Genomic DNA, 17,251 nt, shown 5'->3' with positions numbered 1-17,251 from the left:
CTTCCTCAGACACATCATGAGAGACATATCCAATTTTCACAGCTTATATACAATGTGAATGCAAGACACGCCCACTTTCTCTTTACAAAACGTATACTTTTAATTGGCTCTAAAAAGTAAATTTTTAATTACTGTAGTCACTTTCTCTTTTTGCGCACCTGTTATGAAACTCTTAATTAGATGTTTGTCACTTACACTTTCTATTCGCTATTGTCCATCTGCTGTTCTTTGTAGTACACCTGCTCCAACAGCTCGTGTTGATCCTTTTAATTCTTTCTTTCTATTTTGTCTAACATCTATTCCCATAATTCATGTATTACAAGTCCACTAGATCAATTCATCAACTTCTCCTTCCCATATTTCTTAATCCACTGGGCTTCTTTCCACTTTGTTATCATACTCCTTTTCTTCCTTTCTAATGCTTTTATTGCTTCCCAATCTATCTCATGTCCGTTTCTTTCATATGTTTATATATTGCGTTGTTCTCTCTTTTTAGTCTAGCATCATCCTTATGTTGTTTAATCCTTTGTTCTAATCTCTTTCGTGTTTCCCCTATGTACTTCATATCGCACTCTTTACAATTAACTTGGTACGCTACTAATTCCTCTTCTGATCTCATCTCCTTTTATTTCTTTTCTCTCACTAAGTCTATTATTCTCTTTCCTCCTTTCCTGTATGTTTTAATCCCTTTCTTCCTCAACAGGTTCTTCAAGATCTCTGTTTTCTCTCCTAAACTTTCAAAACCAAACCATCCTTTTCTTCTTTTTCTGCTTCTTCCTCTCTTTCTTTTTTCTAAATTTTCTCTTCTGTATCCATTTCCCTTTAATAACTGGCACAGTATTTCTGAATCGTCTTTCCTTCTTTCTTTATTGCTATGTATCATTTCTATTCTCTTTCTTCATGTTCTGTATAAAATTCTTTTTAGTTCCCCTGTCTACGTCACTCCTCTTGTGACAGTATATCCTGTCATCGCATTCTTTCCTGTACAATCTCGTTTCGAGTTTTCCTATTTTCTCTATAGTCATGTTCATGAAGTTGATTTTCCTCTCTTCTTCTATCTGCATTTCTAGCCTAATCCCTTTTTTTTCGTCCTCAATTATTTTAACAAATTTCTCCAACTGTCTCTTAGTTTCTTTCCATATTCCAAGGCAATCATCTACATATCTACAAAACATTATAAGATTTTGTCCTTCTCCTTCTTTTACTTTCTGTTCCCACCTGTTCATTACAATCTCAACTAGTACCGGACTCAGTCTCGAACCTATGCTTAGCCTCTCTTATTCTCCCCACTTTTTCACCAATCATGCATACACTATTCTCTCATATCAGTTTTAGGGCCTTCAACACCTTCTCTTTTTTCCATTTTCTTATAATTTTATTTTCTATTTCTTCTTCTATTGTTTTTAACACGTACTCCCTCTTGATGCTCGGAAACATTGCCTTTACACCAAAACTGAACAATATGGTTCTCTCTCTTCTGTCTCCCACTCGTTCTAGAGCACGTTTTACCTCCTCTGTGTTTTTCACTCTGCTACTCTCCTGTTTTTCCCTTATCTCTTCTGCAATCTGTTTTATTTCTTCTTCCAGTGGTTCGAAAATCTTGTTCGTACAAACCATCACCGGTCTTAATTTAATTTCCTTTTTACATATTGTTGGGAAACATTCCATTCGGTATTCTTCCTGTTTTATTGATTAATTTCTTGAAACCTTGATTTTCTCCCTCCATCATCTTTCACATCTTTATCTCCCACTACTTCATACTTATCATTGTATAGTTCTTCCAGTTTCTTTTTGTACCATACCTTCTCCATTACCACTGTTGCCCCACCTTTATCAACCTGTTCTACCACAATGTCCTTTCTCCTCCGTAACTTTCTTAATCCTTCTTTCTCTTCTTTCTTAAGGTTTCCTGCTTTTCTATTTATGTTTTGTTTTACTATGGCTACTGCTTTCCTCCTAATTCTTTCCCTCTGTTCAGGATCAACACGAGCTGTTGGAGCAGGTATACTATAAAGAACAGCACATGGACAACAGCGACTAGAAAGTGTAAGTGACAAACACCTAATTAAGAGCTTCATAACAGGTGCGCAAAAAGAGAAAGTGACTACAGTAATTAAAAATTTACTTTTTAGAGCCAATTAAAAGTATACGTTTTGTAAAGAGAAAGTGGGCGTGTTTCGCATTCACATTCTATATAAGCTATGAAAATTGGATATTTCTCTCATAATGTGTCTGAGGAAGGTTATGTTACATAGCCGAAACTGTAACACAAATATATAATCTTAAAATATATATATACTGCTTTGGTCAGTTGTAGTTTTATTAGTAATTTACGATACAAAATTGAAAAATAAATATAATATAGAAAATTTCTGTCGTGATTTCTTGCGTTTACAATTTGCAAATATTTATTTATATTCAACAGAGAAAAATTCTCCATTTACAGAAGGCTCTTACAGTCTCTTACATAAAGAAACATTTGCTATATTGATAAGTGATAAAAAATAAAGGAAAAAGAAAAAGTAGTAAACAATTTAAAGTAAAAATTCAAAAATTGCAAGAAACATTTTTCTCAGATACACAAAGTTAGATAATAAATATCACTATAAACAACATTTAGGTCTATGCTTCTCATTATTTCCAGATACACATATTTAAGTACATACTATACACGTATATAGGTTTTACATACAATGCTTACATATATAGGCACACCCACATATACGTGCAAGCAACAAGATATCAATATATAGGTAGAGTCCATAATTACGCCCATAGCTATCTATTTTATTCTGTCCATTATTCCGTAAAAATCTGTTTTTGATTAGCTTTATAAACGCTAGCTGATTAAGATCAAATTCTTCTACACCTTTTGCTATATTGTTATAAAGCTTACACATTCTGACCAACGATGAAATGTATTGTAAAAAATCACTATTATCAAATATGCCATTTACTATTTTGTGTAGACGTACACTCATGTCCAAAATGATTGTCGCATATCTATAACTGTCTTCTTGTAACAATATAATATGTTAATGATTTTGCAAGGAAATTTTAAAACTGATACTATGTATATAATCGTGAAATGTATATTTGTGGTAAATTTCATAGCAAAAGAATTATAAATACGAAAATTAGAATGAATAAAACAAAATGTCTCTAAATGGACAAGAAACATTTATTTTCATTCTATTGTTCTTATTTACTGCTCGTTTGACATGAAATCTGCCACGCACATGTCTTTGGCAATCATACACATACTAACATTATAAGAAATACCGGGCGAATTCGTTAGCTAATTATATTCCTACAAAAACATATTTATAGACATGCGACAATAATTTTGGACATGAGTGTACTTCTTGTGCAATGATGCATCTATCAGAAAGTTTAATATAATTAAATTCACTTAACAAGTTAGAGTAAGATATTCTATTTACAAGAGCAGACGGTCCTCTTTTCTTATAAGTACCTTAAAAATCTTTTTCGTATTGTTTCTATCTGGTTTGCTTGAGTTTTACATTTAGCTGCCCAGATCATTGAGACGTATTCCAATTTTGGCAGTATTACACTTTTAAAAAGAGTTCAAATAACATTTACATTTGTAAACATTTTAGTGCTTTTGATTATAAACCCCAACTGCTTGAAGGCATCTTGTCTGATCAATAAAATGTAACTCCCAAGTCCCTGTACATGAACATACGCTCCAAATATTGATTTCTTATTGAATATAGCAAAGTTTCAGTTACGATTCTTTGTTTTGTAAATATCATAAACTTACATTTTTTAATGTTAAAATTTAATCTATTTTTCATACTCCATGCCTATATGTTATTTAAATATTCTTGTAATTTTAATATATCACAATTCGTTTGTATTTCTTTATACAACTTAACATTATCTGCATACAATAAACATTTTGAGTTCTTAACATACCTTGGCAGATCATTTATAAAGAGAAGTAATAATAAGGGCCCCAAGTTTGAACCTTGTGGTACACCGGAATTCATACTACAGAAATGATTTTATCTGTTTAAAACTTACATATTGCTTTCTTTGACTCAAGTATGATGTGAATAATCTGAGTAATATCGGTGAAAATCCTAAGATCGAAAGATTTCCAAGAAGTATATCATGATTAATCATGTCAAAGGCTTTTGCAAAATCAATATATATTATATCTACACGATTACGATTATGAATAGCCTCATAAACAAATTGAGTAAAATTAAGCAAATTTGTTACTGTTGACCGACCAGGATAGAATCCATGTTGGTTTTCACAAATATAGCTTGTTATGTGATTAAAAATACGATCATATAATGTTTGTACAAGAAGTTTCACCGGAAGTTTCATCGGCCAACAAACTATGGCTATTGGTCGATAATTTTCTACTTTACTGTTATCCCCACTTTTAAAATCTGGTGGAACGTTAGTTGTTTTCCAGATTTTTGGAAATGTTTGTGTTTTAAGTACTAAGTTAAATAATGTAATCAGTGGCTCATGTAAAATTTCGGAACATGCTTTTATCAAATATGGAGGAATTCTGTCCGGTCTACATGCTCTTTTGTGTTTTAATTTCTTAGTGTCTCTTTTATATTTTTGTTTAAGTTTTTATCAATTATCAAACTATGACTTACTTCCGTTTGTATTGAGTCAGAATAGTTATATGATGCTACATTTTTATCATATACTGAATGGAAATAATTTGCGAAACCATCGGCCACTTGCTTGTTTGTATCCAGTAAAGCACCATTCAGCGTCATAACATTATTACTGAAGTTATTGTTATTTCTTTTACGTTTTCTAAAAGACCAAAATGATCTTATATTTTCTTTAATTCCCTTCTCACTTTCTTTAACATAGCATTCGTACGCTGTACGTATAGTTTTTTTTTTTTTTTTTTTTTTTTACCCCTTGTAATTTTGTACATAGGGGATGCCTGAGTAATAAGAGACACGCCCAAAAAATATCCTAAATATCAAATCAAAATTATAAAAGAAATAAGTAATCGCAACGTCAATACCTTTACTTTCCTACCCCACTTGCACTTATGAACTAATATGAGTTTTTATATTGTTGTCACGGTATGAAAAAATACCTTCACTTCGAACTTGCCACAGAAGTTCGTGACTGTTTTAAAATAAAATTTTATTGTGAAAAGTGAAATACAAATGTGGAAATGACTGCTATGTAACTTCGTGACTAAGATTATGAAGATGGATGTGAAATTTTGAAAAATGCTGAAATATTGCATTGCAGGTCAATTGAGGGTATGCTTTTTTCTTTTACCTCAGTTCAACTTTATTTAGCGCATGTGACGAGTATAATCTCTGCTATTTTTTGTATATAGAAAGTAAATAAGAAAACTCCTACTATTTCAGTTCAGTCAGAGCCTGTGTATAGATAGTGACAGTGAAGAATATGTTTTGGATCAACTAATTTCATCATCAACTGGTGAAAGTTTGCCAGAAGAAATTGATCCAACCAGAGCAAAATCTTGCTTAAAAATGTATTACGCTGTGTACGACGATCTTGACTGGTATATTGGTGAGGTTATTGCTTTTCCAGATGAAGGACCGTACAAGGTTAAATTTTTGAAAAAAGAACTAAGTGGTTTCAATTGGCCTACCTATGATGACATTCAAACAGTGACATCCAAAGTTGTGTTTTATAGACCTATCAAACTGGATGGAAATGGAATTGAGCTATTTCAGATTTCCAGAGGATAGCTCCAAAAAATTCGCTGTGTTTATAGCAAAGTGAAAAGGACTTTTGAAACCAAACCAGAAATATTAAATATGACTCCTCTTTTTTGGTAGGCCTAGGTGTTTGTAGGACTGTTCTTAATATTTATTACACTCATGCCTATATGCCAACAGTCCTTTTCGGCTTATATATTTTTCCTATGTTTAAGTGGTCCAGCCTAAGATAATTAATAAGGTCTACCTGCTATAATTATGTTACACTAAAGTTTAAATTACATTTATGAGGTTTTTAAATGTTAATTTGGAGTTTACTTAGGCTAGCATAACATTTCCGAACTCTTTTGTAAATTTTTCGTTCGTTCGACTGTACATCGTAGAAGGTTTAATATTCATCTTACATATTTTTCGAAAATGAAGTTTTACATAGGCTACATTTTACATAAAATTTGGTCAACAATAGGTTTACAACATTTTTCAATGTTCTCTTCTTGTATGATTACAATTTAATAGCGTTTTCAATTCATTTAAGTTAGCTAAAACTATTTTTCAAATGCGGTGTTTTTTCTTCATTGAGAATTTAAGCACTTTTTAAGTTTATTTTCGACATTCTCCAAAAAAATCCTTGTCAGCATTCGTTTTTATTTGGTAGTGTGAGTTTTATCCATGATGTATCTAGATTCCATAAAACTCAACTATACTTTGTTTTAATGGTTTTTGACATTTAATACTCAGGTAAATAAATTTTCCGAACGAACTATTGAATTTCATTTTTTAAATCTTGATATTTCGGGAACATATGTACATATTTCAGATCTGAAAAAAGTAAATTGTTCAGAATCGTCTAAAGATTTTTCCTTAAACCACTACTCATTTTCTGTTCTATGTGTATGAGCACCGAGAGCCCTGTCTCTTGTTACCCCTATGAGACACTGACTAACAAAAAATTTTTTGGTGTGAAAAAGAACTGGAAAAATGTGTTAATACATCAGCAGGTTTATTTATTTTTTTTTTTTTAGTACAATCATACATATTTTTGCTAGTTCCTCAAGAAATCAATGCAAGTGCAAGAGTATTTTTTTTGTCTCTTATTACCCCGGCCTCCCCTATCACTGTTATATTCAGAGCCTTTCATATGTTTTCTATAATACTCCTTTAATTTTAACATATCAGTTATCTCTTTTGTAAACCAGCATGGATAGTTTTTAACACCACATATAGGGTCTTTGTAATTTAAGGCTAATAACATTATGATGGGGTAACATACCTAAAATCGTGGCTTTTAACGGTAGAACACATATAAGTTGCTAGTTAACCTGAGCTACTGACTCCTTACTTTTATGATTAAATTTAGCAATTATGCTTGTACTTCAATTTTAACATGGTTTTTATTTCATTTTCAATTCTCACACAATGCTAACACTAGTTAAATAGACCTATATTAAGAAATATATATAAGAATATGGAATATTGTATTTATTCAGAATTGAATTTCGACGTTATCTGTAATTGCATTTAGGCCTTTAAAACTATTCGTCAATAACATTTCGTATAATATCCAGTATCACCAACACAAGTTCAGAAAATCTATAGCGGCTAAATTTTAACAGAAAAAAAAAATGGGGTGCCAGGGAACCCCAAAGTAAATATAAGCCTTAAAAAAAGCAGCTAAAAATTCAATATAAAAAGTGTAGACAGTAGTAGATTATGACTGTTACGAAAAACACACACACCAGAAAGTCCAGTCCTGGCGGCAAATTGCCTAAGGCCGGCCCTGAATATACATTACAAATATCCTAGGTGTAGGAACATGATAAGATAAAGTTTAATAAAAGTTAAATTCCCGAGGATTGGGAAACACCACAATAGGCCATTGCCTAATGATAGTGTTTAGTAATCTATTAAGATCTAAATAGGAACTGTAATATTATATAAACCAAAGTAAGAGATCACTATATCACACTAGGAAAATATTTAATTTAGTTGTCCTTTAATAGTACATTTAATAATGTACAGAAAATGTCAGTTGGTGATCCAGAATTGTGAATGCAATTATAGGTTACGTACATAAGGAACTTTATCAGAATATTTATTGCAGGTGTGCTACAAGAAAGGAGAGCATTGTTTCAGCGCTGCGTATATACTGAGACATTCTAAAATTAACCTTTCTTCACAAATCAACTGAGTTAATTTTATTATTTAGTATTTTGCTTAGTGAACCTGATAGGATGCATATTAAATAATAATAATAAAAGTTAAGTAATCACCGAAGCATCCAACACACATTTCAGCGATGATTTTTCGGCTTCCTACGTGCGTTTATTTATTTATTTATTTATTTATTTTTTTAACCGTTGCTTGAACAACTATATTATTGATAAGTGTAGAAATGTTGATTGTGGTTACCAAAGTAATGTTCCTGAGTTTCTTTGTAACCTGTGCAATCTCTCTGTTATCTTTCAATAAATTCCTTTCTTGTAGAAATTCCCCTTTAAATTGCTCTTAAGCAAACAAGAAGACACCAGTCGTTATACCTACAGAAAATAATTTTATTCAAGGTAACAGAAAGGTAGCACAAGTTAAGAGAAAGAAATATCTCAGTGAAGGAAAGAGATATTCCTTTCTTTCTGTGTATTTTTATAAAATGACCATCTTCGTTAGCCCATTCACCCTCCGTATCGATCTATTCTTAAATGAACAACTAATGAAAATGTCACTATAGAAACATTTCAAATACGAAAATAGTGCACGTTGCTGTCTAGGTTGCACTGATAAATCAGTTTGTACTTTTCATGTCCTCATATTGTGATCTTGAATAGAAACGTTCAAACAAGGAAAGAAAAAGTCGTTCGGTTTAGAAATTGGCAGTATTGAATCGTTAAAGAACACCAGTGAAGTTGGCAGTTGTTAAGCTATAGGGGATGGAGGAAGATCTTTTTCCTCCCAGGGAGAAAGTTCATTTAATGGCGATCCCGGAAATACAAGTACATTTGGCTAGTCTTTTCACTGTCTGTTGACATTCAAAGGTGGGATAGATTCTTCTATTATTAGGGGTTAGACAACTCAAGTTTTTCGGTAGAAAGAATATGTTTGGCCCAACCCTGCAAATCATCTGAAATTTTAATACAATTTGCCCTCATATTGAATTTAAACCCCCTCCCCTGAAAAGCTGCGTATCCCCCGAAATAAATTCCTGCGTAGGTCCCTGATAACCAGTGCGCAAAAATGGCGTTTAGATCAACAATGAATGGCGGCATTTTAAAATTAAAAATGAGATATTATTCAAGAAAATTAAAAAGTCCAATTGATAAGCTACAGATGTAGTCGAAAAGTTTGCCAACTCTTTTTTATCAGTGTATTTAAGCAAAGTTAAAAATATTGATAACTGTGAAACAGAAATTCAGGCAAGTAGATAGATAAGATAGAATTTGTTTCGTTAGCAGGGGCGGCTTCAAGATTTTAATTTTGAGTAGCTAATGTTTTTTTAATCTATTTTTTTAAAAATATAAATGTATAGTATTTGTTTCTTTGTAGTAAATATATATCTATTATCTTTTAGTCGTTTGTATTTTCCAAAATTTTTGGGTAGGCCCTGTCCTACCTGCTAAAGCTGTTTCAGTTCGTTTGGTTTGTTTAGGCTTAACGTCCTTATGTAACAGCGAGGTTATAAAGGATTGGACATAGTACTTAAAGTGGCATCTAAACCAGTACTCGGTTTCTAGCTGGGAGAAATTTTGTGGGCTCCTTTAATTACAAGGCGAAAATTTGATTTAACTAACACATCGAGGTATGTGAAAATGTCACTATGAAATTCACACAATTTGTGGCAGTTTTTTGTTTACACCATAAAAAAATGGTTTAAACCAGCCAACCCTGCTGTTGTACCGGTGTTGGATGTACACTTTTTACAAACCACGTTTATATACAGTAACATTTGAAGGGCAAGGGGAAAAAACAAGGAATGTCACAAAACTGCATTTTCGAGAAAACAGCGTTTTAATATTGAAAACCGCGTACAAAGATTAGGGTTATGAAATCTTTTGCCACTTTTTACATGAACATTTCTACACCTGCGCATGCATGGCATTGACAGTCAAATAGTGCCAAGAGTCACCAACAGATAGGACAAAGCACCCAAAAAAGCACATACATGGACATTCCTTGTTTTTTCCCCGTACCCTTCATTTTAGTTGTGAAACTTGTATTAGTATTATTTTATTAACTTATAAAGTTCAAAAATATCAGCACTAACTTAGCTTTAATTTAAACTATTTAGAATATGAGCTAATAAGTATTACTAGCAGATTACAGGTCTCTATGATATATTTTAAACCCATTACTCCACTCATCATATTTATCCCCCCCCCCCCTTTCCCCCCAAAAAAAAGAAAAAACTTGCATACTTGTATTTTTCAGCTAGATACAGGGTATTAATGAAAACTAGTATTAGTTTTAATTTTTTTTTAAAAACAATGAACCCATTATCATCCCATATTCATATTCATGGAATTAATTTCAAAATTTTAAAGTATGTACTTTTTGAAAAATTTTGAAGTAAAATTTTGATTTGATTTTGAAAAAAGAATTCTGTACTAGCCTGTATGATGCTGTACACCACAGAAAAGGGTATGACAAATGCTGTAAAATGACACCTCAACCACCTTTCTAGCTCAATTAGGAGACCTGCAATTCCAATTTCAAAATATATTGAACATACTATTTTGGGCAATTTTTTGGAACTTTATATAATCTTATCTACAATACCGGTTGATATATAAAGATAAAATGTGGTATTTTTCTTAGTCTATATGAATAGTACCCTTGTGCAAAATTGTTTGACAATCTGAGATGGTAAGGTAAATTTTGTCTTCAAATTGTGTTAATTTGATCTGGAACGGCTCAATAATAATAATAATAATAATAATAATAATAATAATAATAATAATAATAATAATAAATAATCATATCCACTTTTTACAACTGGATTCCTTAATCTCGTAACAATAACTTAAGAATATATAGAATCCATACCAATGTATAGATATAAAACAATATACAGGGTGGCCCATTTTAATCTTTCCACGGAAATATCTCGAAAACGGTTGAACATAAATAAGCCGAACAAATACTCAAGTAGGAAATGCTATGGGACAAATCGAATGATGATGTTGCGGTGCCCTCCAGGGCTGCCCTTCATGGGGCCCGGGGCCCAAGTTAAAAGTTTTAAATAGTGGGGCTCGTTCGATAGACCTTTATAAACTAAAAAGCGTTGTGGCAAAAGATTTTTTATATCAATCACTGTATTCAAAATGGCCGCCAAGACATGTTGCCTGTATCAGATAAAATGTCCAGTACCACTAATGTGAAAACGGTTAAAGATAAATGAACAGAACAAAAATTCGAATAGGAAATCATAGAGGATCTTTATCATTCCACGGCTCGAGAATGTTGCAACAGAGGAAAAGACGATTAGAATGAAAGTGCTACAATGCAAAGAGGAAATCTAATTCCTAGAAAATTATTGTTCCAACCTTCGTCCATAAGTAGATGAAGAAGGAAGGAATGGTGAAATTTCAAATGAGAACCTTAGTTTTTGCAAATTGAATATACGCAAAAAAAAATGTCTTTTTTTTTAACATATATATAAGAGAAAGATATCTCGTAGTAGGAAAAAGTAGGTAAAATTCGTGTTAAATGGTGCCTTCCATTTTGATAGCAGGCAATGATTTGATGCAAAAGTGAATCAACTGAAATGCGAAACAAAATTGTCGAACAATGCAATTTTAGAACAATGTGTAAAAACGTTGGTTTTGTTCAACAGTCGTCTCCACGATAGTGGTTCGATGCTTCTTTTCCTTCTATGTTTTCTTGCATGTGGTAGAATATGAGGTTCACTGAGATGTTCACAGTTACATTCTGAATAGCTTTCAGTGGTAATTTCAGTTGTGATCCTTAATAACGAAACGGACATACTGATACAGATGCCTTCCAAACATCTTGAATGCATTGCGTTAAATTATGAGGGGCGAAGGGAGCGGGGGAAATGTTTGTTGGTTCCAAAAATGTATTATTAAAACTTTGCCTCGCATTTCAGTTGCTTCTTTCTTCCCATCCAATCACACTTTGCAATACAAATGGGAAGCGGATTTCACCTTATTTTTATTCATCACAGCACCAGTCACTTGTACATACTAATGTTTCAGACAAAGTATATCTATTGCAAGTAAAAGTGGGTTCTCATTTCAGATTTTACCATTCATTCCCGCTTCACCCACTTACGGAGGGAGATCGGAAAGATAATTTTCTAAGAATTTGATTTCCTCTTTTGCATTATGTTACTTATACTTTAATAATCTTTTTCTCCGTTGTATCATTCTTAAGCCGTGGAATGAAAATACCCTCTGTGATTTCCTATACGAGATTTATTCTGTTCATTTATCTCCAGCCGTTTTCATAATAGTGGTACGGGACGTTTTATCTGATACAGGCACCATGCTTTGGCGGCAATTTTGAAAACGATGATTCATATGGAAAATCTTTTGCCAGAACGTTTTTTTGTATTTGAAGATCCATCGAACGAGGTATCACTTGGCCCATATTTTCGTTTAAAATTTCTAAGTTGGGCCCTGGACTCCCATGAAAGGCGGCCCTGGGGATAGGTGACATCATCATTCAGCGTGCCTCATGCCATTTTCCTGTTTTACTTTTTGACTGTTCCATTTATCTCCAACCGTTTTCATGTTAGTGGTACTGGACGTTTTACCTGATACAGGCACTATGTCTTGGTAGCCATCTTGAATACGGTGACCGATATGAAAAATCTTTTGCCACAACGCTTTTTAGGTTCTACAGATCTATCAAACGAGGTATCACTCGCTCCATATTTCTATTTAAAATTTTAAAGTTAGGCCCTGGGTCCTCAGGAAGGGCGACCCTGGGGGCACCGCAACAACACCATTCGATTTGCCCCATGGCATTTTCCACTTCAGTTTTTGTTCGGTTCATTTATGTTCAGCCGTTTCCAAGATATCTCCATGGAAAGATTAAAATGGCTTACCTTGTCTAAATTAAAGAAGCATTATTTAAGTATAGAAAGCAGCAAGGGACCTAGAAGTGTCACTTGCAAATCCAACTTAAAAGAAATAAGGATAACTACGTTACGTAATAAAGTCATCGGTGAAACAGGACGTACCTTTAAACATATTCATCCTGATTTATACTTCTACATAGCGTAAAGTAAGTTCCAGCATAGCTATATAATTCGTATACGCACCGTTAGCGCAGGAAATCTGGTTCGATTATCGGTGAAAACTCATGTCGCTCGGATCCCACATTAAGTTGTAGGTCCATGTTTCATATAATAGTAGTGCTGAAAAGTGACATTTAACTCCAAAGCAACTAACGGTTTAAATCCTAACTATATAACGGTCTGATTTTACCGTATCAAAAAAAAAATCAAAGTTATATTAGATTTAATGTTCAGGTTGCGTTAACTTTAGCAAAAGAAAAGAAAGACACAACGATAAAGCTATTATTTATCATCAGAAGTTTCCAGATTCTTGTTTCGTGGCCAACCAAGAATAAGAGTCAACATTGTCCAGATTAATTAGTATATATATAAAGAATATAAACAATTAGAACCGTCTAAGTTCAAGTTTATGAATTGCATTTGAAATCATAAAGTCAAGTTCTCAAGACTAATTTATTTGTGCCATTAGTTAACGATTACATAATAACAGATTTAAAAGAAAATTTGTGTCATTAAACATTTGCCTCCATCATGGTATCTCAAAGATACTCTATCCACATCTTATATGGAAATGTGTTATCATAGCAAACATGTTTTTCAACATTGATACATATAGGAAATTCTTAATACTAAAACAGAATCGGCGATCCATCCTCTCTACTTCTATATTTCTAAATAAACATCTTAATCAAGCGTTCATTCTTTATAGTATCCCTGTCGTATATTATATGAAATACAAACATAGGCCATATCATTACTACTACAACGTCATTCTTTTAACTTAAAGTGAATAAGTAGCATTTTCATACTTCACATTAGCCTATTCATCATTTTCATAATACATATAATGTGGAAAACACTGCTATCAATGAAGAATGAACTATTTACAAATGTATAGTGAGTGAAAAGAAAAAAAAAAAAAGAATCTACTCGACAGGTTCAAATATTGAAACGCCTTTCCAACTATTATCGTTTCAACTTATTATTGTTTCTGTTCATAATCAGTTAAGCTTGAAGAGGGATGGATACGCGTAAGGAATCATATTCTAGTTGAGTGAAGCAAGTTGAGACATATTCCAAAGTTATTGGTTTCGATGAGGCAAAATATATGTTTAATGAACAGGCACATAACTATAACCATGGCACGTTCAAAGTAAACATCAACGTTGCACGAAGTTATAGTTTTAGAAATAATGATATTAAATCCGAAAATATGTCCAAATAAAATTTCACCGGATCAGCACAGGACGATATCAACATCGAAGAAGCTAATTTAGAATATATGCTGCGAAACAATGTGACAAGACACATGAAACAAAAATTTTAAATTACGAGTATATTACTAGATACTATGAAAAGGGCACATCACTAAATAATAAAACACGTTCAAAGTACAATTTTCCCGATTTCACACGTATTGCGCATGCAGAAACGTATTACTAATCAGTATATAAAAAAAAAAAAACACGATGAAATATGGAAAGCGCACATACAAAATATATATTACGAAATGATATCAAAAGAACACACGGCAAAATATGGAAGAACACGTTCAAAGTACAATTATTACCGACAATACACTTACGATATATTTTTCCCTAACCTACACAAATGTATTTCAAAACAAAAACAGTAGTATATAAATGAAGACACTCCCAAAGAAATTTCATCATCATTAACATTTATCAATGGCATACGTTACAGAGCATTTAATATTTTAACATAAACCGTCAAGTTATCACGAGTGCGTTCAAAGTGAAGTTCACCCCGAAAAAAAAAAAAAAAAAATAAAATATATCACATGGCAAAACGAAAGGCACATATTAAATTTGAAATCACAGGCAAAATTAAATTCTCTAACCTAACCAAAATATTATAGTACACATCTTTCAGATTTAACCTACCTACAGACACATATTAAATTCGAAAGCACGGACAAAAATTTGATTTCCTAACCTAGCCGACATAAATATTATGGTTCACACATTTAAGTTTGATCTAACTTAACCTATAGCAAATATTTCACGAAACAAAACACTATTATGGGACATAATGTATCAATGTATTTAGACTAAACCTACCTAACCTAAACATGAAAAAAAAAATCTCAAAGCACATTACTATGGAAGAGTGCGTGCAAGGTAAAGTTTATCGTGTCAACACACAAAATTTTCAGGTTCACATATCAAATACATAAGATTTAATACTTCGATCATACATGCTTATGGCATGCAATTATAAGTACATGAGGGGACTATGACAATGAGCTTAAAAGACGCGTAACGTTTTCTATTTAACTACGCATGGTGATCTTGAAGCACTTCATAACTGAACAAGAAAACAAAGAAAAGATGTTACCAGTTAGGAAAGTTCCACAGATTATGCGAGTCCAATCCTTCCCACTTCTTACACTCCAAAATTGATTCCACTGGATCACTAGTTCGGCACCCTACAAACGCAGGAGACCGTCCGTGTGGCCCATTGTCGTCAACTTCGAAGAATTACATCCCCCTTGCCATTACTATACTTCACCAGTAATGGCGGAGATGGTATTTGGCGGCCTTGGGCCTAACGGTGTTCAAGTTAATTTTGAAGTCAGGCTCCTCAATTTTTCTTTTCCTTTTCTTCTACTTATTCAGGTTGACCAAAATATTAAAAATTTAGACAAGGTTTACTTCCAGAAGTGTTTTAGCTATCGAATTTTCCCAAATTTAGAGGAGCCTAACTCAGACCGCCTTCTGTATTCTTTATCTCATGGTGGTAAAACTACGTCATCTTAGTCGCGTCACCGGACCTCAATAAGCGCGATTTTAATATTATATAATCAACTACGAACTAAAACAAATTTATATGTCTTCTGTTACTATACAAAACTCTATTCAAATAAGCAGCCGTTCTATCTATTAAATGACATTTCATAGTTATCGGAAATAACCACATAACATAAATTTTCAAACTCACCTAGCCACGTCTTGAAAACATTTCCCGTTGCTGTGGCGACCGCTGTTCTTACTGTTCAAGCAGGTCGCCATTTGCAAAGTAAATGCCCGCATAGCGATTCAAACGCCCTCTTGTAGTGATAGTCATAATGAGTAACAAATAAACATCAGAATGAGTAACAAATGAACATCAGGGCGCATAACAAATGAAACACGGGTAGTATCACGTGAATAATTGACAGACATACGTATATGAGGTAAGGTAAAATATAAAATAAATTTGTACTATATTAAACTATGAATGAAATTATTACAGTAACGCGAAACAGTTGTAGAAAGAAACAGTTCGAAGTTTTAGTGGTAAACCATTGTTGTGTTTGCGTATCTCATATAAAACTGATCACTTTTCGTGTCATTTATTTCATCTGCAACAAACCAATTAACGTCAAAACGAATCTTTGGGAAACACTAGGGTGCAGTATCACAATACACGAACCAACCTTAACACTGCCTAAAACAACCGGTAAACATTACAATACGGGTAAACATTACAATCCGGGAGCCAATTCAAATAGAATGTAAACAACCGTTAATCGGTTTGTTACATTTTTCCCGGCGGCTTTAAGAAAAAAAAATTTTTTAATTTTTTTTTTTTTTATGACTATTTAAAGTCTTTTAACAATTCTTCTCTCTTTTCTGGAGAGCAATTGAACAATTTTACGTTCGATAAATTTTGAGTTGGCACTTCTCTCCCCTCCAAATGTTTTAAAGAAACGGAATTGTGATGCACTCGAGTCACAACGAAAGGCCCCGTAAATACAGGCATGTACTTGTGTGTGACCTTCTTAAATGCATCCGAGTGAAAATGGGTCTTAACCATAACCAAATCCATTTCCTTAATTTCAATCACATTATTTTGCGATTCTTAGAGGTAAGTAATGCAGAAACCTTGAATAGACGTCAACAATTGAAGGATGTAGTATAATCCATAGCTATATTGCAATTTTCATGAGATAGATGCATAATTTGATACATGGCTTATCTGCCTCAATATGTAGATCCTCACGAGCAATAATTCTACTGGAGAACCTCGCTCGGGCACACAACTCACAATTATTGATGAAATTTTGAAACGTACGTTTTTGTCCTTTCCAGTAAAACAATTCTTGGACTAATTTCAAACATTTACTAACGCCAAAATGCCCCGTTTCATGAACCTTCCTAATCGTTCCCTCAATTAATAACTCTGGGATCACCAGCAGCCAATGTTTCGTTTTTAAATTTTGAATATAAACCAAATTGTTCACTAGCCGAATTCGAGAATCGGTACTGTCTGACATTTTCGTCTTTAATTC

At 32.9% G+C, this 17,251-nt stretch overlaps 1 protein-coding gene across 23 annotated transcripts in view; it reads left to right on the top strand.

Moving 5' to 3' along the window:
- The window catches only part of LOC145680674 (uncharacterized), a 573,261-nt gene that overhangs the window by 25,086 nt on the left and 530,924 nt on the right, over positions 1-17,251 (top strand). The window lies entirely within an intron of this gene.

The sequence above is a fragment of the Thermobia domestica genome, chromosome 3, assembly GCF_964235325.1.
Source record: "Thermobia domestica chromosome 3, izTheDome1.hap1.1, whole genome shotgun sequence".
Taxonomy (NCBI): Eukaryota; Metazoa; Arthropoda; class Insecta; order Zygentoma; family Lepismatidae; genus Thermobia; species Thermobia domestica.
This window is presented reverse-complemented; position numbering and strand designations above follow the sequence as displayed.